Below are 23856 nucleotides of genomic sequence, written 5' to 3'. Positions count from 1 at the left end.
AAATGCATTAATATTCAGAAAAAATTAAATAATACATATATCCAATATAATAAATATGTCATATATATTTTCGTTTATATTTGCTACAGACAATACTATGTTTACTCCTTGTGAGATTTATTTACTTCAAATTACCTTTTTATTTTTTTCATTACAGTATACCAAAAAAAAAAAAATTGAATAATAATCACAGACGAGAGTTCGAACGTATTCGTGTATATATGAATATACACATATACACACATTCATGTAGAAAAAATACGTATGTATATGTCTATGCGTAAATAAGTATAGGTGTATCACCGATATCACTTAGCATTAGGAGTAGCCACCCTTATGAAGGCTCGGACACGCGCAAAAAATGGAGGGCGACCGCTTTGGGGTCGCTTAGCTCTCCGCGTTCTTCTTCACAGGGGCTTGGATAGCAATAAAAATATTGATGGTTGGCTTCCGGCCGTAGACGGGACAATCGACTAATTATTCACCGACCACGCGACCATGCCGGATATTCAGAACGTCCATTTGCGTGTCCTCATGTTACATAGGTACATAGATGAAAATCTCTAAACTTAATCATAGTCGGCAAATATTAATTGAAAATTTGTATCCTTTTTTTTTTTTTATGATATATTGAAATTTAAGTTTTGTTCTTTTATTCACTTTTTTTTTCGTTTTTATTTTTTTTTCTTTATTTCTTTTTTTGATCGACGTCTCGGTGATTCATCCACAAAAAATTTTTATTTATTTTATCACTCCGTTTATTAATAGAAAAAAAAAAAAAAGAAAGAAAAGAAAAAACTCGAATTAATTTACATCGAACATTTTCACTTAATTCTATCATTCTTATCGTTGAAACGGAAATTAATTTTCTCGCTGAATCTGAGAAACTCTACTGGTTTTTACGTTTGCATTTTTGTATTAGATGTAAGAAAGAAGAAAAAGAAAAGGGATGATCTTCGTATTAGAAAGTCACTTAGAAAGTCAACATTCGCAGGAGAGTTTTACGTCGTGATAATTAATTCATTTCATAATTCTTATTATTACAAAAAGAAAGAGAAAAGAAAAATCAGATCTCACGAATCAGAGATTCGACATACGCTATGATTTTACGTTATCAACTTTGTCGTATTATTTTCAATTTAACAATGATCTCTCTCTCTCTCTTTTCAAAACGTACTCGAGAAAACGATCTGGAGGGAAAGAAAAAAAAAAACGAAGAAGGATGTTTTGGGTAAATTTGATGCAAAAGTGGGGAGAGGAAGGAGGGAGGGAGGGTGGTATTTTTCCGAAAAGGAAAGTTGGTCTCTCGAACGCGTGACACAAGTGAAAAACAACGGAGAAAAAAAATGATGAGAAAGAGAAAGAAAGACAAAGTGATAGAAAGAGAGAGAGAGAGAGAGAGAGAGAGAGAAAGTGTGTGAGAGAAAGACAAAGAGTAAGACTAAGAGAAAGAGAGAGAGAGAGAGGAGTAAGTAGAAGCGCCTGTAAGTTGGCAAGCGGCGCATCAGTGGCACGTGACGTCACGGTAACGTCAATTAGGCGTCGCGTGGCCGAACAACGCCACGCGTCATTTGTCAGTGTCCCTGTAGTCTTCGTCAGGGCCGTTTCTCTTCGAATATGGCGCGCGTGCGTGCCTTCTCTCTCTCTCTCTCTCTCTCTCTCTCTCTCTCTTTCTCTCTCTTTCTCTCTCTCTCCTGATACAGAGCTATATCGCGTGTTTTCGCATACACATACACAGACATACACACGTATACACATGACACATACATGGATACAGACAGGTCTCATTCGCCACGTGAAACTTTGTCTCCACCTCTTGACTCTCAAGACCGCCTTCCTTGCAACTAAGAAATAAGAGAAAACGATTCCGGATCTCGCATTGGATTCGTCGATGCTTTTTTCTTGTTATTCTTTATTTTTTGTTTTTGTTTTTTCTTTTTCTTTCTTTTCTTTTCTTTTCTTCAGCGATTTACCATCAATGTATTATATATGTATATTCCTATAGTAATAATTCGTCGGTACGATTTGTTATATATTTTAAAAGGTGGAATAATGGTTGAACTTTCGTCAATTTTTATATTCGATAATTTGAAAATTGTATTTATTAAATTGTTTTTATTATCCTTTACATCCCGTGCATCTGTAGGTTTCCAAACGAAACATTTTTACGCATTCTTATATTCTTGTATTCTTTGTCGTTATATCCTTATTTATTTTTATTTATCGTCTATTACGCTGTAACGTTTAATTTCATTATGTAAAATTAACTTGTTAGAATGTGATTATTCGTATATCCAAATGTCTATATCTATAATATTACATTTTTATAATTATATAATGATTATAATTTGAAAATTATATTAGCTGTAATTAATATTGTTTAATTAATAATTATTGCTAATCGTATGAGATTGAATTTATACGTAAAATGATAATATGAATGCATAGAGCTGAATAATTGTTTATAATTGTAAAAATATCAATGGAATATAGTAAAATTTTAGATCGTAACAATTCAATATCTCTCTGTAGAATCGACGGAAGGAAGGAAGGGTGATTTTCGTGACTTTTGGCTACGTGTCGTTCACGGAAACGCGCCGTGACACGTGACCCCAACATTTCGAATTCATTGCCACTGACACGTGACTTCCAATCAAACGTTATTGTACTTAGAAGTTGCACTCGCCGCTGTAAAATTCTATAGCCACACCTCTGATATATATATATATATATATATATATATATATATATGTATGTACGTAAGTATGTATTTATGTATGTATGTATGTATGTATGTATGTATATGTTCATGTATGTGTGTGATAGATATATATACGATATATATCTATTTGAACAAATTTGTTGTTTTGTATCGAGTCAATATGTTTTTCATTAAAAATGATCTATTCTACATTTTTCAAAAGCCGGTGTAACTTCGAAGTTACATAAATATATCAGTAGTTTTTACATCTTTCTTTATATATATATATATGTTTTTTTTTATACTTAAGTTATATCATATAACTATTTAAATATTCAGATATAGATATAAGAAAGAATAAATATATTGATAATACAGATGAATTTCATAATACTTCAATCAATACTACACATACCTATAAACGTAAAAAAAATATAAAAGTATTACTCAACTTGATAATTAATTACATAACACAGTGTTAATATTTTACTTTATTTAACACAGTATTAATATTAATTATATATAATTCAATTTTTTATTTAATATTAATTGTAATTATATTTATATTAATATTTAAGAATACACACACACACACACACACACACACACACATACACGCACATCCATGTAAAAGTATAAGAAAAAAGAAAATTATTATTATACTCCTCATATATCGCAAAGTTTATTATCACGTCGGATAGATAGAATATATAGGTGAATAGATAGACTAGGTCAGATAAAAGGAAGATGGGGTAGAGTACATCGATGAAGGGTGAGAGAATGAGTGAAACTAAGAGAGAAAGAGAGAGAGAGAGAGAGAGAGAGAGAGAGAGAGAGAGAAGGAAAGAAGGGCGGTAATGAATTAATTGGCTTGCGTCGGCGCGTGGCCGGATGTATGGCCGATCGTGCTCGACTTCCGGCACTGAGTCGTCTTCTTCCTTTTACTTAGGCTTTCGGGGTTTTCGTGGTTCCGATCGAAAGCCACAGGACGCGAAACTCTGACACGAGACCTTTAACGTCGCTCGTCCATTGTACTGGAAAATATTTATCGTGTGTTCTCTATACGTCGTTCTATACGATACAAGAGAAATTCTCTTACGAACGTGCGCTCCCTGCGAAAATCTCGTATAGTATAGTATAGTACAATATAGTATGGTACAGTATAATATAGTATAATATAGTATCGTATCGTATACAATGGATAGTAAAACTGTCCTCCTTGAAAATCTTTCTCTCTCTTATAAACCACTCCCACTCCTATTCACACCCCTCCTCTCATCCTCCCACACCCTCTCATCCCCTTTCCTCTGTCCGTAAATAATTCTGGATGAGTAACTGCACTGTCGACATTTTCTTCCTTTTTCATTCGATGGATTCGATGGGTTCAATGGGTGGACACTCGTAGATTCTCGTAAACAATGGTACGGTTCTCTCTCTCTCTCTCTCTCTCTCTCTCGTTTTCTCTTTCTCTCACTTTGATAGGAGACCGAGTACAGGGTGTGTCAAAATTTGCTGGATGATTTAAATATATGTAAAAAATATAAAAAGAACGAAGAGAAAACAAAAATAGAGTTTACTCTTTTTTCTTTTTTTTTTTTTTTTTGATTTTTTATGAAACAGCTGATTCTTCTTTTTTCTTCTTTGCAATATTATAAAACTGCAAATTCAGTTTGTAAATTTGCAAGCTTAATAAATCGAGCTTCGTAAACATCTCGAAGAAGGTTGATTAATTTTTGATAAATCACTTGAAAATTTTTAGATCGAACTTGTGGATCGTTCGATGATCTTTTTTTTTTTTTTTTCTTTTTTCTTTTTAATAAAGATATTCAGAGCAATAGAATAATTTTTAATGATCTGATTGTAAATAAGAAAAAAAAAAAAGAGAGATATCAACTCATTTAACACCGTGTAATTTTGAAGCTTTATGTTTTAGATATAAATCGATAAATATTTGTTGTGTTTTTATTGAGATTTATTTCGTTTCATCGCCAGTTAACGAACTTAATCTTTAATTCGTATCTCGTACTTCGTTCTTTTTAATCACTTAGTATAGTACGATCATATTACAGAGCGAGAGTTCAAAGTTTCGAAATTAGCCAAAAGTATTTAATGGCTAAAGTAGTTTCAGGATTTGAAAAGGAAAAAGAAACAGAAAAAGAAATTTAGTTTAAAAAGTCTCTCGATAAATAGTAAACGATTGATTCTTAAAATCACTTGGGAGAACTTTTGATCCACCCTGTAGCATAAATAAATACTTTGACTTTTACGTTATGTAATTTTTTTTTCTTTTGTCAAAAAAAAAAAATAGCTTATAAAAGGTTAAAAAAAGAAAAGTTTTGTTGAGAAAAAGAAAAAATTAATTTTTTGTTATTAATATTGAGTAACGAATTGATCGATAAAGTAGATTCCCATGTCGTTCAGTATTTTTGATAGAATAGATGAAAAAATATACGTATAGCGTATGTGTCAATTCATCTTAATCATTCATTCGATAATTATACATACATACATATATATATATATATATATATATATATATATATATATATGTAATTTTTTTATACGTATATGTATAATTTAATAATTTAAATTTATATATATATATATTTATATAATTTATTTAATATATATATATAATTTCCTTTTTTTTTCTTAGTTTTAGCTATCATCCAATCCACATTTTTTTTTACGTAGATAAAATTTTCAACTTTAGCTAGACAAAATAGTTCTTGTCATCTTTTTACTTGTTTCTACAAGTTTTCTATGGAAACTCAGGTAAAGTTCGATAAGTTCAATAGTTTTGTTAGAAAAACGAGAATCGATAGAGAACTTTTTAGTTGAAACGAGGAACATCTTGTCGGTGTTCATGTTCTTACGAAATATTTATCGCGAGCGACCTATTTTTATGGTGCGATCGTACTCACAAAAGAATATATAGGTATACTAATCTTTCTTTAGAATTCGATAAAAATAAATATGTAGGTTTTGATATTATCTACGGGTATTTTTTGTAAAAAAAAAAAAAAAAAAAAAAAAAAAAAAAGAGAGAAAGAAAGAAAAGAATTATCACTCGTGAGTGTATGTAACTATTTCATATAGATATTTTATTTACAAACAATGACGTTATATTTATTTAAAGACTTTTTTCTTATATTTTATCTGGTATCTCGCTTTATTTAATATTTTATTTGATGTTTGTTTAATCTAATACCTTTTCTATTTTTTTTTTCTTTTTTTCTTTTTCAAGAAGTTTTATTATCATTTATCTATCTTTGAAAATATATTTTGTTATCTTTTTTATATATATATATTTTTTTTTCTTCCAATATTTTTACCAGCATTTTATTATCTTTTATCTAATATTTTTTCTACGAAGGTTTCATTATCTTATATCTAATATTTTTACCTGAATCACATTGTAACGTGAACGTAATCTTCATTTTAATTAAAAAGAAAAATATATAAAAATATCTTGTTCGTTGTTATCTATTTAATATCTATTAGAAAATTTTCTCTCTCTCTCTCTCTCTCTCTCTCTCTCTCTCTCTCTCTCACATATATATATATATATATATATAATAAATATATTCTATTATAATAAAATCATAATATCTTGATTTGTAACAATCGTTCTACTTAACAATTATATCTAACAAAATTACATATATATATATATATATGTATATATATATATATATATTAATATATAAGCACAGAAGTATAACGACGATGAATTATATCAGCATTGTTATTTATCTAGGACGTAATTAGACGTCACGCGACACGCGCCAACGTCATGCCGTGGAGATTTGTTGTCGATCGTGCGAGTTCTCGTCCAACAGGATGTGAAAGATAAGAGAGGACAGAACGTGTATCGTCCGCACGATCTCTTATCAGATTCGTTTTCTATCTCTCTTGGGGGTGGTTGCGAGTTCGGAGAAAGACCGACACTGTAAGAGAAAGAGCAAGAGAGAGAGAGAGAGAGAGTGTGTGTGTGAGTGAGAGGTATGGAATAATGGTGGGGGTAGGTAGAGGGTTGTTGCATGCCATATGGCCAGAAAGGGCAGCTGTTGATCGGATCACGTGCTCATCATCTCTTCTGGCATAGTACTACCTATATATATATATATACACACACGCGCACGCATGCACATGTATATATATATATATATATATATATATATATATATATGTATTAGCTGACGAGCCAGCTCATGCTTACTGTTTCTACTTGATTTACAGATGGCACAATTTACATGCATTCGATGTGGGAGGATGACGATAACTTTTTCTTCTTTAGTTGTCAAAATTACTTTTTATTTTTTATTATTTTGTCATTTTTTTATTTTTTTTTTTTCGTCCTAAAGCAATAGCAATAAATCGAACTATTATAAGTCTTTTCTCAGTGTAAATACTTTTCTACCTTTTTGTTGGTTCTTTATTCAGTTAATTTTCTTTCTTTTGAGTATCTTTATTATTATTATTATTATTATTATTATTATTATTATTATTATTATTATTTTTTTTTTTTAATAGAAAAAATTCCATATTGCTACTCTAATAAATGTTGGATAATGAACTTTGTTTTCCTTGAAATTTTTCCTTCCTTTTTCTTTTCTTTGTTTTTTTCCTTCTTCCTTTTTTTTTTTTAATGCTTGCTTTATTTACTCTTTGTAGGAAAAATTTCATCATCGAGTAATAATAACGATTAAGTAAACGTTCGACGGAGAATTAATAAATCAAAATTACGATTACAAAACAGTGAAAATAATGTTCGAGGGGATGTTATTGTTACGTTGGAAATAATGGATGTATGTTTTTAATCGTATCACATTTTTTTCATTAAAGCTCTCATAAGCTTTCGAAATTATTTATTTATTTTATTTTATTTCATCTTGATAATACTCGTATCCTCTTTCAGTACGAAATAAAATAGATATTGATAAAAAGAAAAAAAAAAAAAACAAAGTAAAAAAGGAAATAAGAATATCTGGAATGTAATCGAATTTCAACAAAAAGACAATTAATTAACAATTTAATTAACAGTTTCATACGTACATTAATTCGAAATTATTATTTATTTATATTTTTTTTATTCATCCATTTTATCTCTGAATATTTGTAAATATCTTTTTTTCAATAGAAATTAAAATAAATGGAAATACAAAAATGAACAAATATACATACATACATACATACATACATACATACATACATACATAAATATATATATGCCTATATCTGTACCTATAGATATAAATTATAAAAAAGTCGTATCGTTTTCTCTCCCATCTATTCTTTTCTTTTTTTTTTTTTCAATTGAAAATAAAAAAAGAAAATATAAAGGGAAAAAAAAATAAGAACGTTAATCCCTGACGATTCCATTCTTCGACAAAGAAACTTAATTAACATCTCGTTCGTTCGTTACTTAGGACTGTTTGTCTTGACAAAACATTATCTTAGAAACGAAAGAAAAAAAAGTGTAAAGGAGAAAGAGAAAGAGAGAGAGAGAGACAGAGAGAGAAAGTGACCGAGAGAGAAAGAGAGAAAGAGAGAGAGAGAGAGATGCAGAGCTTTGCACGTAACATATATTTAACTATAACATTAACAGTTGCACAAGATCCCGATAAAGTAGATAACGAGCGGTCGCGTGCTCTCACGAGTTAAAAGTAAAATGACAAACACATGATAAAATGTAACGGGTGGCCTGTTTGCGTAGATAATCCTTTCGTGCCTTTTATGTTGGCAAACAAATCCGATCGCGTTTGGTAACGCGCGAGAGCTTTCGCAAACAGGTAATGCGAAAGCTGCAATATTTTTCAATCCGTGTACAGTTTTTCGTTACCATTCATTCTATTCGTGATACCCGATTTCAAGCTGCTATTATGTGTGTTTTATGAATTAAAAAGAGAGAGAGAGAGAGAGAGAGTCTGAGATTTAAGATTATTTGTATGCCTATATATGTATGCGCATATGCAGCTTGTATGTGTGGATGTGTTAGTGTATTTGTTAGAGAAGCTCTCCATTACACGTGTAACGATATAATTTTATCCTTGGGTAATTAAATAAATAATGAATGTAGATAGATTTATATATATATATATATATATATATATATATATATATATATATGACATAATGTGCGGTACATGCTTTTGCATGTATATAATGTATTATTATTTAATATCGAGAAAAGAAAATGATACGAGTAATACAAATAAATTCCTTTCTATATCACAAAAATATTATATCTATCATAGACTCAGTTGCAATTAAGATTATTATTAAATTTATATTCGGATTGATTTCGAGTTTAGAAAATATATCTTTGATACATCGTTCAAATTTTCTTTATAAAAATTTAATCGACGTTTAATTTTTCGACGACGAATGACAAAAAGAGAAAAAGAGAAGGAAAGAGATAGATATATAGATAGATAGATAGATAGATAGATAGATAGATAGATAGATAGATAGATAGATAGATAGATAGACAGATAGATAGAGAGAGAGAGAGAGAGAGAGAGAGAGAGAAAGAGAGAAACAAACAGACAGAAAGAGACAGAGAATATAAAAAACGTATTATTCATAAGTATACAATGTCGACAATAAATTTCATATAATAAAACGTCATAGAATGTGGTGAAGGAAGCATGACTGATTAGACGATATATAAATACATATATATATGTTCATGGTCGGTGTGGGTGCGTGTTAGAGAAGTCAATGCGTGTATCGCGTGCTGCGAGAAGACTGACTGACTAACTGACTGACCGCAGGGTTGGGGGAGGTGGACAGAGACGGGGTTGAACAAACGGTTAAAGGGATGGTCGAGTAGTTATATGCGTTAGAATGGAATAGGGACGAGCACGTAACATGCACAAAGCTTTTATAACACGCGAGTTCGTTACGAAGCGAATCGTCGCATGTCCTTTGACCTTTTTCCAAGTAAATTACGATTCGAAGGTCGTACCTTCGATGATTACGATGTCTTTATCAGGTTATTTTGTTCTGCTCTTTTATTTTCTTTTGATACAGGTTCTTTATTTTTATTTTGTCTTTTATTTTATTTCACTTTATTTATTTATTTTATTTTTTTTTCTAAGTTTTTCTCTCTTTTTTTTTTCTGTGTAAATATAAATGTCTATATTGTATCAAATAAAATAATAGATGTATTTATATATATATATTTTTTTTTAAATCTAAATTGCACGATCAATACGATAACAAATGCATTAGTTTAATAATAATGTAGATGCAACATAGAGGTTATGATAGATCGCAAGGATATTGTGCGCAAGATATTTTGCATCTCTTTCTGAATCATTGGCCTTGCATAAATATTCGATTAAATTCTTATCGTTCCAATAGAATATATATATATATATATATATATATTTTTTTTTTTCTAACGAATCTCGACGGTACAAGAAAATCATATTGATTCAATAATAATCCATATATATATGCAAAAAGAAAAAAGGTTTGCGAATTACTGACAAACATTTCTTCAAACAGCTTTCTTTATATCTAACAATATAAATAAATAATCGCATCGAAAAATTCAAAAGAAAAAAAAAAAAAGAAAAAGAAAAAGGAGAAAACAGAAACATTAATTATTCCAATATAAATAACGATTCATCATCGTAGCCCGTAACCAAAAGTTTCTCATTAGGATTATAGATAATACTTATCTACTTATACAGATTAGAGAGATAGAAATACAAAGAAAAAGAAAGATAAAGAAAGAGTTTAAAATTTCATTAAAATATCATTAATAAAATTGAGACGAAAAGAAAATAAATTAAGAGCGAAAGAATGATCGTCGAAGTTAGAATGAGATGGTCGATGAGGAGTGGGATAGAAAAGGGGAGGGGATGGATGACGAATGAATAGAAAATGGCGGCTAGTGTCTCTCCGAGAAAAAAGGCGGCGAAATCTTCCTAAACGTGGGTAGGCAGTACATTAGAAACGGCGAAACGGCCGGGACTCTCTAACAATATTGACTCTTGACCGTGAGTATTTACCCTTCCTTTTTTTTATTTTTTTCTTCTCTCTCTCTCTCTCTCTCTCTCTCTCTCTCTCACTCCTTCTCTGTCTCTCACTCATTCACTCTCTCTCTCTCTCTTTCTGTGTCTCATTTCTCCTTTTTTCTTTTTTTTTCTTTTTTGCTTTCTTTCTTTTTATAGTTACATATTTATCCGTCCGCGCGGGTTTGCCCTTTTGTCGGACGTATAGGAAAAGGTAGTCTCCTTGGGATATACGACCGAACGATATATAGACATAACTGCTTTGCCTATATTGGTACCTACCTACAGCTGCATCTGCATCCGTGAAAGGAGCACTGCAACTGGTCTGTGTCTCTCTCTCTCTCTCTCTCTCTCTCTCTCTCTCTCTCTCTCTCTCTCTCTCTCTCTTTCGCTTCCTTTCTTTTTCTTTCTCTCTGTCTCTACCTCTGTCTCTACCTTTGTCTCTGTCTCTCTAGTCTGTGTGTGTGTGTGTGTGTATCTGTTTCTCTCATTCGCTTTCTCTGTCGCTCTTTATTTTCTCTTCTTACCCAAGCGTTGTACCCGGGGTACCGTTGTAAATTCTATTGTAAATTTGACTTCTACAGATTGCACGTTAAACGGATACTTGACTCCAACATTTTTTTTTTTTTTTTTGGGAACTTTGAACTTAACTACGCCTTGTGATTTTTGAATAGCAAAATTCGATATGGATCGTCCGTGTAATCCCATGTTTTTCGTTTCTTTTTATTTTTTATTTTTTTTTTTGTTTTTTCTTCTTCTCTGTTTCTTCTCTGTTTTAATAATAAGTCATAGGTATGTCGTCGAACGCTTGAGTATATGGTATAACTTATATTGATATAACTGTGATTATCGTAGTATTTAAATGAAATTTACATAGGTAAGAAAGTGTTTAAGTAAGAATTCATTTCATGACGAAATGACAAAGTAATAATCCAAAAATATAATATACGTAATACCATATAATTCGATGAAAATATCGATGTATTATAATTGAAACTATTTATTAACCGTACTTACTTACATACCTATCTATATCATGGTCAACGACTTTTTTATCACCTTTTTATCACATTTTAAAGAATTAAATTGAAACTAACATACGATTAATGAGAGAACCGTTCACGTATATCCTCTCGATCGATCGATAGATCTTAAAAAAGACACGGTTGAAACTAAAAATCTTTCGTTATATACAAAATTGATCCTAGTTTTGTCTAGGTTTGTCTCGTTACACGTATTATGATATTACATTAATAGTAGTAGTATTAATGGTAGTAGTGGTTGTAGTAATAATAGTAATAGTAATAATATAATGGTAGTAGTAAAAAAGTCGTGCTTGCATAATGCAAACGTGGCCGACGTTGTCGCGCGATCGGTGTCGAACTTTTACCGCTAAAAGCTTTCGAATCGCTGGTAAATTTGTCAGCCGTGCAATGTGCCCCTCTCTTATCCTGTTCCCCACCCCCACTTTTGTCCACCCTATCCCCTTCTACCCCTTCCTACCTCTCGGTAGCACGATAATGGCGCACAGCGGAAAATAATCGACGACTCGCATTAGGGATCCATTACATACGGGGTCACGCGCCCAAACACGCATTAACCCTGCACCCACCACCCTGCACCTTCTCTCTCTCTCTCTCTCTCTCTCTCTCTCTCTCTCTCTCTCTCTCTCTCTCTATCTGTTCCCCTCTCTATCTTTTCTCTCGACGATCGCTACCACTCCCCGTCCACCCCTCGTCCCTCCCCATTCGTCGTCCTTTCGCGAGTTCATCTCTCTAACTCGCTAATCGTAACAACCCCTTTCGATAGTTATACACTAGATCGATCTGATCGACTTATATGTATATATATATATATGTGTGTGTGTGTGTATTGTGTACCTGTGTACTGTGTATTGTACTATATATAATACAATATTATATACCTGTGTAGTGTACCTATATATTGTATACGACTTAATATGAAATTCAACGTGACTAATCAATACCTTTTAGGATTATCCTGATAATTCCTTTTTTCCTTTCTCCTCTTTTTCCTTTTTTTTCTATTTTTTTTTTTTTTTTAATTTATTTTATTTTATTTTCTTTTCTCTTTTTTCTTTTTCTTTTTTTATTGGTTTCGTTAACGTAGTCGCAGTCGTTCCTTTTTTTTTTGTGCATCGAATAGGTAGGTTTAAATTTGAATGTGTTAGAATGTGTTTCAAAGGCGATCGTTTTAACAAGTATTGAAAGTGTAGATTCTGAAAGGGTTATTAAAGTTGTTTTGCATTCTAAGTTTTGTCTTTTTATGAGCAAGTTTCAATTTTTGTGTTTAGAAAAATGGTTTAATTTTTTTTCAGCTCTTATCTTGTATTGATCTATAATATTTGAAATTATTTGTTGTCCGATACAAAAAACATAATAATAATAATAATAATAATAATAATAATAATAATAATAATATCAAATAATATCGATAAATAAAATAATATTGAGTTTCTAATGATTCTATGGATCGCAACTTCGAAAAAAAAATATTTCTGATTAATCTGTAATACTTGTGAAATAATTTCATATTCGATAAAAAAGAAAATAATTGCAATTAAATTTTCTAATCAGTTGTATACATTCATCCGAACTTAAGGATTGATATCTGACGTTTGAAATTATTTGTTATCTAATACAAATATATATATATATATATATATATATATATATATATATATAGAGAGAGAGAGAGAGAGAGAGAGAGAGAGAGAGAGAGAAAATAATATTTCTATTTTAATGACTCTTTCAATTACACGGGAAAAATGGTAATATTCATAAAAACATATTTATAAAATTTATCAAACAGTTATTATTATCTTTTTAAAATCATAATATACCGTTGAAATTTTCTAATGGGTCCTCTCGATCACGTACATGTATCCACACAGAAAACAGATTCGACTCTTTATCTAGATGTTGTTTTACCCGCCGGCAAGCTTCTCGCATTTCCATACTTCACTCATGTGAATCGCCAAAACGCATATAGATTTCACGTCCAATTATCGTGGATTACTTTAATGCGCGACGGCGATTAATGCACTTTTTAATTATTTTATACCGAAAAATAATCTCCAGTTACATTAGAGATCCATTACACGTGCCTGAAGTGACGCTACGTGATATTAACCACTTTCTCTGTCTCTCTCTCTCTCTCTCTCTCTCTCTCTCTCTGTCTCTCTCTCTCTCTCTCTCTCTCTCTCTCTCTCTCTCTCTCTATCTCTCTCTATCTATCTATCTCTCTATCTTTATTTCTCACTCTTTCTCATGAAATAGCCGCTAGTTATTAAAGTGCAAATCCTATTCTTTTTTCTTCGTTTCTCTCTCTCTCTTTCTCTCTCTCTTTCTCTTTCTCTGTTTCTCACTTTCTCTCTCTTTCTCTTTTTTTTTTTTTTTTTTGTAAAATAACGAGCGTATTTCTCTTAATTTCTCACGCAATGTTAATAACATTGAAAAAGGTTTTCTCAAAGATAAAGATTTATATAAAAAAAAAAAGAATAAAATCGAAATTGTTGACTAAAATCAATCGAATTTCAATATCCCGAAGTTTAGTAATCTCGATTTCTTTCTAATTAACTTAAGTTCGATTGTAGGATGAGTATTACGAAAATACAATCTCTCTCTCTTTCTCTCTCTCTCTCTCTCTCTTCTTTTCTCTCTTTCTCTCTTTCTCTTTATCGCTTTTCATTTTTCGTGAAATAACGAGCACATTTCTCAATTTCTAACGTGATAGAATATATCGAGAGATTTTAATCGAAAGACTTATTTATAAAAAGTAAATAAAATATAAAATCGAAACTGTTGGTTAAATCCAATTGAATTTCAATATTCGAAAGTATAGTAATCTCGATTTCTCTTTAATTACATTAGATTTCAATTATAGGATGAATATTACGAAAGTACCAGATCAAGTCATCTTTCTCTCTTTCTTTCTCCCTCCTTTTTCCTTTTTTTCTTTTTCTTCTCTTTTTTCTCCCTTTGAAATGAAAAACCTGACGAGTTCTGCAAGACTACTTACCTACTACTCTTCTCGAATCATCGTCATCCTTATATTCGATCTTTCGATCTAAAAAGAGTTGAGAGAGGTAGAAAAGCGATTATATCATCCTTTATGTATACATATACATGCAAATGGTTTCCTCTTCGGGATCACGCTAATGACAGGCCGAGTCTGTTAATTGTAAAAAGGAAGAAAGAAAGAAAGAAAGAAGGAAAAGGAAGAAAAGAAAAAAAAAACAAAAGGAAGGAACTACTTGCCTCAGCAACTATAAAATCTCATCTATGAGAAGATTTCCTACTCGTCCTTTTTCTCTCTTATCCATCCACCATGACGATTTACTAAGTGAAACGTTAGAACGTAACAAAGTGTACGCGACATGAGCTGTTATTTAAAAAAAAAGAAAAAAAAAAAAGAAGAAGAAGAAAAAAGAAAGAAGATAAAAATGATCTTTTCGTTGAGATTAAATAATTCGTAAAGAAAAAAAAAAAAAAACAAAAAAAATCGATACGAAATTTTCAACGGAAAGAAAAAAGAGAAAAATTAAACCAACTCATATATAATACAAATACTTTATTATTAAAAAGGAAAAGAGATCGCTTTTACACGTACAAAAAAAAAATTATCTCTCGAAATACGTATCGAGAAAAATCAAAAAAGAAAAAAAAAAGAAAGAAAGAAAATAGAGAAAAAGTGACTTTTACTTGTTCGATTGGACGTTGATGCTACATCAAAAAAAAAAAACAGAGAAAGAGAGAGAGAAGGAGAGAGAGAGAGAGAGAGAGAGAGAGAGAGAGAGAGAAGGGAAAAGGGGAAGAATAGAAAGAAAGGTCCAAAGATCAAACGAGATTTATCGTCCCTCAGAAGAGAGGTAAGAGAGAGAAAGAGAGAGAAAAGAAAAGAGAGTCGAGATTCTCCTAGATACATATATACACTAGGCAAGAGCGTGTTTACTATTGAAAATAGAGGCGGCTTTTTGGGGTACCTAGGAGATGAGATGAGTCGAGAAAGAGGCAGAGACAGACAGACAGAGACAGATAGAGAGAGAGAGAGAGAGTGAGAAAGAAAGAGAGATGAACCGAGAACAGGGTGAGAGAGCGTTAAAGCTATTATTTCCGCAGAATGCAGGTGTTGGTCCTGTTAAGAGAGTTGAAAAGAGACAACAGACGGGAATCCTTGAGAAATAGAAAAGGAAAGAAGGATCGAGTGGTATCCTCTAACAGATCAAAAGATCCAAGCCGCTGTCCCATTCGTCCATCGTCGTCGTCGTCGTCGTCGTCGTCGTCGTCGTCGTCGTCGTCGTCAACGTCGTCGTCGTCGTGTGTAGTAGTAGTAGTAGTATTAGTAGTAATAGTAATAGTAGTAGTAGTGTAGTAGTAGAGCAGAAGTAGCGTAGTAATAGAAGTAGTACTAGTGTAGTGGTGGTAGTAGTAATGGTAGTAGTGTAGTAGTAGTATAGTGTAGTAGTATAGTGTAGTAGTATAGTGTAGTAGTCTACTACGGAATTCTCCGACACTTTGTATCGACTTCAGTTCGCCGGCAGTCTCGTTTTCTCCCTCTGCCTCTCCCTCTCCCTCTCTTCTTCCTCACTCACTCGAGAAACGTGTCGAGATTTATGCTGATTACGTTGTTATCCATTCATTCGTCCTTCTTCGAATACCACACCGTTGTTGGTCTACGTCATCGATTGAATATTTGAATTCAAGGGGAAATAATTGAAAAATCTTTGTTTTATATCGTGTTTTTGTATAGGACGTATCTTTCTTTCTTCTTTTATTTTTCTATTTTTTATTTATTCATTTATTTTTATTATTTTTTTTTTTTTTTTGATGATTCATTTCTTGTCTCTCACCTTCTTTTTTTTCTTCTTTTCTTTCTTTCTTTCGTCGACCGCGTGATTTATCGAGATATTTGTCATTAGGACGTATGTATGTAAGTATCTAAGCGAGTGTAACATGCGAAATTGCGTTATACGATGTGGCGTGAGTTTCAATATAGTCTTTTTTCTGTTTTTTTTTTTCTTTTCTTTTTTCTTTTTTCTTTCCTTTCTTTCTTTTTCTTCCATTAAGAATTAAATAAAAAATTTGTCAAAGATATTATATTTAATTAAAAAGTAACATGTATGAAGTTAAGTTAAACCGAATAGTGCGAGTTTTAATGTAATTTTTGTTCTGCTTTTCTTTCTTTTCCTTTTTTTTTTTTTCCTTTTCGTTCTTTCATGATGGATTTATTAAAAGTTATCTAAGACATTACGCTCAATTGAAAGTTACGTATAAAATTATGTCGAACTATAAGCGGTGATTTAATATGATTTTCTTCTTGACGAATTTATTACAACTTGTTAAAGTAATTATACTTAAAAGGATATATGAAATGAAATGAAATGAAATTAAATTAATCGATCTAAAATTAAATTAATGCCGATCTAAAGTATTTTCATTTTGGAGTGATTTATTTAGAGAAAAAAAAAAAGAAAGAAAAAAAATGGTAGAAAAGAGAAGAAAATTGATCAATGATAGTATACTTAATTAAAGATCAAACATAAAATTAATAAGAATGATTGATGAATTGATCTTTTTTTATCGACGAATTCATTCAAATTTCGTTAAAAAAGATATTACGTTTAATTGAGTTAACAACTTTAGTATACTTTACAGACTTTGTATTAACTCTTTTAAAATGTCCTCTGTAACATTTTTTAAGGACTAGAAATATCCTATCGATTGAAGATAGATAGATAAATAAATAAAATAAATTAGTCAACGAAAAGGATTACAAAAAGATGATTACATAAAAAAAAAGGAAAAGAAAAAAAACAGAAAGGAAAGAAAAACCAAAAGAAAACCAAAATTTACTGTATAACTTCGAAGGCAGTTTAAAATCGATAGAACGTATTGTTGATTATCAAAATAGATTTAAACAAAGATTAGGATTTAGAAAGGATAAAAAAAGAAGAAAATTGTTACGGAAGTCAATAAAAAACTTGAATATCGATACCAATCCAGATTTAGATTTAACGTAAATTTAAATCCCTTTAAATCTCTCTTTTTCTTTCGTTTTCTTTTACGCGTTGATCTAGATGTATGTAGATAGATCGTGTCGGGTAGATCGAAAATAAGAGTTTAAATGATCTCGTTGAACGGAATTACGTTGGATTCGATGTTCGGTTTCATCGAAAAGCATGAATTATTATACTCGGGCGTGAGTCGTGGGTTTAAGCGGCCCTGGAAACCGGCAGATCGATATGGCCCGTCCGCGCAAGTCCGCGGGGATGTCGCTCTTACGGACGCGTAAATACGTACAACCCTGACGCAACCCCCTTTTCAACTCCCCCCATATCCCTCCATGTCCCCCCTCGACCAACCTAAACCTTCACGTAACCCCAAGTTCCTTCTAAGTTCCTTCCTTCCTTCCTTCCTTCCTTCCTTCCTTCCTTCCTTCCTTCCTTCCTTCCTTCCTTCCTTCCTTTCTCTTTCTCTCTCTTTCTCTCTTTATATTTATCTATCTTTCTCTCTCTCTCTCTCTCTCTCTCTCTCTCTCTCTCTTGGACATTCAAATTCGCATTTATTTATCTGCCAAACCAAAGCGTGAGAAAAAAGAAAGAAAAAGTATTACGAGTTAAGTAATAAGTAAATTGGGAATAACGTAGATGGATTGATAACAAGGTGACAATCAATCAAGATTGATAAAAATTGAAATTATTTGGACGTCTGAAATTATTTTTCTTTTCTTTCTTTTTTTTTTTTTTTCTTTTTTTTAAATTTATTTTTAAGTTTATGAATAGCGTGTTTTATGTTTATTGTTTATCTTTATACTATGATTGATACGTATGCTTGATGTAAGTCTATGTGTACGGATGCGTACGTTGACAATAATATTTGTTATTCGATCATTCTTTTTTTTTCTTTTCTTCTTTTTTTTCGTTTTTCTTTTTTTTTTTTTTTTTTTTTTTTTACGAAGAAGAAGTAAATATTTATTGTTTGTATATATCTATTATTTCTTTACTCGATAGAGTTTACTACGTTTTCGTTCAATCATTTTCGTTCTTATAAAGAAAAAGTAAATATTCATCGTTTGTGTATATTTATTGTTTAATGTATTTCTTAATTTTTTAATTCTTTTTTTATATTTTTATATTTAAATAAATAACACTGATATAACATTAGTAATAATAATACTATGGTATTTAGAGTTCGTCGGTGATTAATAAGTCGAAAAATTATAGTATTCCATATTTAAATGATTAACACACTTAAAAAAAGAAAGAACGCAATAATGATAATGACAATAAATATATAGTGTTATTTATTTAAATAATAAAAATATTATAAATTCCGACATTTCTTACTTGATCAACCAATCATCGATTAATTAATGTATTTATAAGAAAAACTAAATTCTTTATTCATTTTTTAAGTTTAGTAAAAACCTCAGGCTTAGAAATTGACAATATTACCTGTAAAATATTTTCTATTATTAAACGACTATCCATCTTATCGTCGTAACAAAATCAAAAATAATTAAGTAAAAAAACATATGAAATAGGAAAATAGGAAAAAAATTCTATATTGGAATTGACCTACGTTCGATTTTTTCGCACCTTAAGTCTCTCATCGAAGTGGTTTAATAACATAGAAGAACATCTCGACGCTGATATTCTATCGCTATTATTATAGACGCAATCTAAGAAATATAGGACAGTCCGGAGATAATCAAGAATGTTCGTTCTCTTTTCTAAAATAGAAGAGAAAAAGATAGTAGTAGTAAGAAGTAAAAGTAGAAGTAAAAGTAGAAGAAACAAGAACAATCAATATCAAAAAATAAAAATAAAATAATGCAAAGTAATATCAAGAATATCCATTCGTTCGTTCATTTTCTATCTTCAAAATGTCTAAGAGAAAAAAAAAAGTACAGACTTGCTCGTGGATGATACAAAAAAAAAAAAAAGAAAGAAATTATAGTCAAAATTAAAATGTAATAATAAAATAATCCAAACGATGCGTTTCAATAATATTCATTCTCTTCTTCGAGATATATACCTATCTAATTCTCTCTGTTCGTCGAGAAACAAGAAAAATCAAAGTAAAATCGAAATAAGGACAAAATTAACAAAAACAAAAAAAAACAGAAAAAATGAAAAGAAAGAAACAAAAAAAAATATATTAGAAAAAAAAAAAGAAAACATACAAAGAGTTGGACACGAGTTACAAGATGTAAAAGCTAGCAGTTTGGCCTTTCGGTTGGACCAGCTGGACGTAACAAAAAAAAAAAAAAGAAAAAGAAAAAATTAGGACATACGAGAACGAACTAAGAAGAAGAAAAAGAAAAAAAAAGAAGAAGAAGAAGAAGAAACTGTTGAAAAAGAAGAAGAAGAAGAAGAAGAAGAAGAAGAAGTAGAAGAGAAAGGAGGGTGCTGGAGGTTTGTAGTAAGAGAACAGAAGGAGAGAAAGAGGGGTTGGGAAAGAGAAAGAGAAAGAAAGAGAGAGAGAGAGAAGGAAGAGAGAAGAAGGAGGGGAGGGTTGATGGGGAGAAGCTTTTAGCCAGGCTAGATGGTGCCGAGATAACGGCGCTCCGAAGTGCAGAGTGCGCCGGTAGTATAGCACTCGCCTCCCCTATACTTATACTCTCTCTCTCTCTCTCTCTTCCTCTCTTTTCTTATATATATATATATATATATATATATATATATGTATGTATGTATGTATGTATGTATGTATGTATGTATGTATATATGTATGTATGTATGTATGTATGTAGATACGTACGTACGTACGTATGGATATGTATATATGTATAGGTTTGTTCACATTTCTTCCTGTATACATACATATATATATATATATATATACGTTCGTACGTATTTTCTATATATGTGTTTCTCTTTTCTTTTATTTTCATTCTCATATATGTACTTATAGGCATATATGTGTACGTATTTGATAACGGTGAACCGAATGTGTCTATTTCACTACTTGGTCCTTATTACTATTACCACTCTATTATTACTATTAAGACTATAGTATTTTTATTATTATTATTACCAGTACTACTATTACTAGTATTCTACTACTACTACTACTACTAGCGTGTACGTGCTGTGTACTATATGACTATTAAAGAAGTTATATATATATATATAACGTTTATTATTTTCATCATAAGTATGAACGACGGATCGTGGAAATATGTCGCTATAATCGGGCAGAATATATATATATATATATATATATATATATATATATATAATAAAAATGTATAATCAATAACTGTAAATATCAGAAACAATTCTAAATCTCTACGCGGAAGAAAAATAGAAAGAAAGGAAGGAAGGAAGGAAGAAAGGAAGGATTTAAATAAAGAAATTTAAACAAAACCGCACACGTTATATACGAAAGGAAATATTGAAGATATTCAAAGTTCGAAACATTTCTGGTGTTCGAATGATAAAGATAGAAGTTACGGAAATAGAAAGGAAATTTTCTATCGAACAATTTCGGACTCGATATATACACTGGATAAATTCGCTAACAAGAGAGAGTGCGAAAGAGAAAGAGGAAAGAAAGGGAGAGAGGATTTTCTAGTATCTACAATTTATCCCTCCATTAGATATGTCTCGCCATCGGAAATTATGTAAGTGATCTAAATATAAGTCATTTGAAATATTAAAAGATATATTTTGTCGAACATACTATTCTTAAAATTCAATGATTAAACGTTTAACATTTTAATGAACTTAATGTTTGACACCTTAGAGATATAGTTATACATACTTTATATTTATTACGACTTCTATCATTTTTTTCTAGAAGACTTCCGAAAAATATCTACTCGTGTAATTTAATATCGGAAAAACAAACCAACAAGAAACGAAATGTGAAACGAATGTGAATTACGAAATGTGAAAAGCAAAAACGTGATAAAAAAAAAAAAGAAAACTTTTTTCATATTCTTGCGAAATGACAAGTCGTGAGAAACAATCGATTTATTTCATGACAAAAATAAGGAATAAAGTTAAGCCATTGTGTGGTCCTATTAATCGACGACGCAAGTATCGAACAACGGATGAACGAAAAGTCTCGAATTTCTTCCTGAAGGTCTCTCTCTCTCTCTCTCTCTCTCTCTCTCTCTCTCTCTCTCTCTCTCTCTCTCTCTCAAGAAGGGATATTCGAAGGGGCTCAAAAGAAAGTAGGGATATTCGAGGTTGCTACCGTCTGTACACATTAAACGTTAAGTGCGTATCGTTGCGCCTGGCGCCAGGCTTTACGACGTGTATCGGGTTCGTGCTTTAACCATCAGGTAGCCAAAGGATCCCCTTCTTCTTCTTCTTCTTCTACTTCTACTTCTTCTGTTTCTTCTTCTTCTCTTCCTTCTACTTCCGGTTGTAACGGCTTCATTCGACCGACGTCGTTCGAGATTTTTGTTCTCTTTCTGACCTTAAACAATAAGTACCTACCTATCTATACTCTCGAACTCATGAAATCATCCCTCTTTATTTAGATATCTTCTGACGGAAAAATGACTTTTGCGACGAACAGCCGCGTCTATTTGATTTTCGTCGTTTGAAATATGATTCTAAGGGGACGAAAAATTCTTAGGAGAAAAAAAAATTAGAAAGAAAGAAGTTCTCTCCCTTTTTCTTCTTTTCTGTGTGTATTTTTTTAACCACTGTTCTATTACGTTATTGTTGTTGTTGTTGTTGTTGTTGTTGTTGTTTAAATAAAAAATATATATGCTGGGATAGATAATGGAAATAAATAAAAAGGAATATATAAATATAAAAGATATTTATTATTCTTTTTGCAGACTTTCTAGGTTTAATTAATTTTCTTTTCTCCTTTTTGTTTTTTTTTCAAATGGTGAAATCACAAGTCTAGAGGAACTTTCTTTTGGCACACCTAGGGACGTTTTCGCTCTATATAAATATCTATATAAATAAACAAATAAATAAATAAATAAAAAGAAGAAAATGTACTTTATTATCATCTAAAAATATTTAATAATAATTTTACTATACACACACACACACACACACACACACACACACACACACACACACATACACATAAATATGTATATACATAAAAATATCAATTATATTTTTGTTTCAAGTTTAAAGTAAAGGAAAAAAGAAGAAAGAAAAAAAGAAATAAAAAAAAAAAAAAAAAGAAAAGAAAAATTTAAAGTTACCAAGTCGACCTTTGGACCTATACACTAGTATTAGTCCCTTACACATTTTACTTTCACGAACTCCATAAACCTCCTCGAATATTACCTACCATCATACCTTGAGATTTCGCCATGACGATTATTTGGGTAGATACCCATACCAGAGATCGTACAGATCAAAACATTGTGGGTAAGCTGTAAGGTATCTAAGGATTTACGAGCTTACCTGGAAGACAATAAAAAAAAATAAAATAAAAGAAAAAGAGAGAGAAAAATGAAAAGAAAATGGAAAAAATAAAAGAAAGGAAAAACTGTCAAACTTTTCATATACCTTTACAAGGAGACCTTTTGATAACATTAAACAAAAACTTCATCAATGATTTTTTACTTATTTTTCTTTTTCCTTTTCAAATATTCAAAATATTCTCGCATATCGAATCATTCGAAATTATCCGAAGTACCGATCAACATTCACTCGATTCAGATTCACTCGAAATCATTCGATTTATCATCGATCGATGTTGAAATTATTCGAATTATTATCAATCAACATCGAATCATTATCGAAATTATCCGAATATCTATCGACATTGAAATCATTCGAATTCTTGTCGATCAACGTCGAAATTAGTCGTATAATTTTTTATGAAATTTGAAATGGTTCGAATTATTATCTATCAATATTAAACATCATTAGAATTATTATCGATCAAGATCGATATTATCCAAATGAAATTTTCAAAATATTTTTGTTGGTTCACATTTTTTTATTTGTATATTCAATCATTTTTTTCTTTTTTTATTTTCGTTAATAGAAGAGACTCAAGATGAGACATCAGTTCAACTATTTTTTAATCTTCTCTTTTCTGTCTTTAGCATGAACTACTTTACTTCTCTCTCTCTCTCTCTCTCTCTCTCTCTCTCTCTCTCTCTCTCTCT

General features: G+C 30.9%; 1 protein-coding gene across 2 annotated transcripts in view; it reads left to right on the top strand.

The window, feature by feature from the left end:
- Positions 1-23856, top strand: part of LOC122638131 (insulin gene enhancer protein ISL-1) — an 81651-nt gene that overhangs the window by 8789 nt on the left and 49006 nt on the right. Inside the window, exon 1 of one of the 2 annotated variants that reach the window (XM_043830851.1) lies at positions 20124-20144. The exons of the other annotated variant lie outside the window; for it this stretch is intronic. The gene's annotated coding sequence lies outside the window, so the exon portion shown is untranslated. Of the gene's footprint in view, positions 1-20123; positions 20145-23856 lie in introns of those variants that run through there. 2 annotated transcript variants of the gene reach the window in all.

This window comes from Vespula pensylvanica, chromosome 2 (assembly GCF_014466175.1).
Source record: "Vespula pensylvanica isolate Volc-1 chromosome 2, ASM1446617v1, whole genome shotgun sequence".
In the NCBI taxonomy this organism is placed as follows: domain Eukaryota; kingdom Metazoa; phylum Arthropoda; class Insecta; order Hymenoptera; family Vespidae; genus Vespula; species Vespula pensylvanica.
This window is presented reverse-complemented; position numbering and strand designations above follow the sequence as displayed.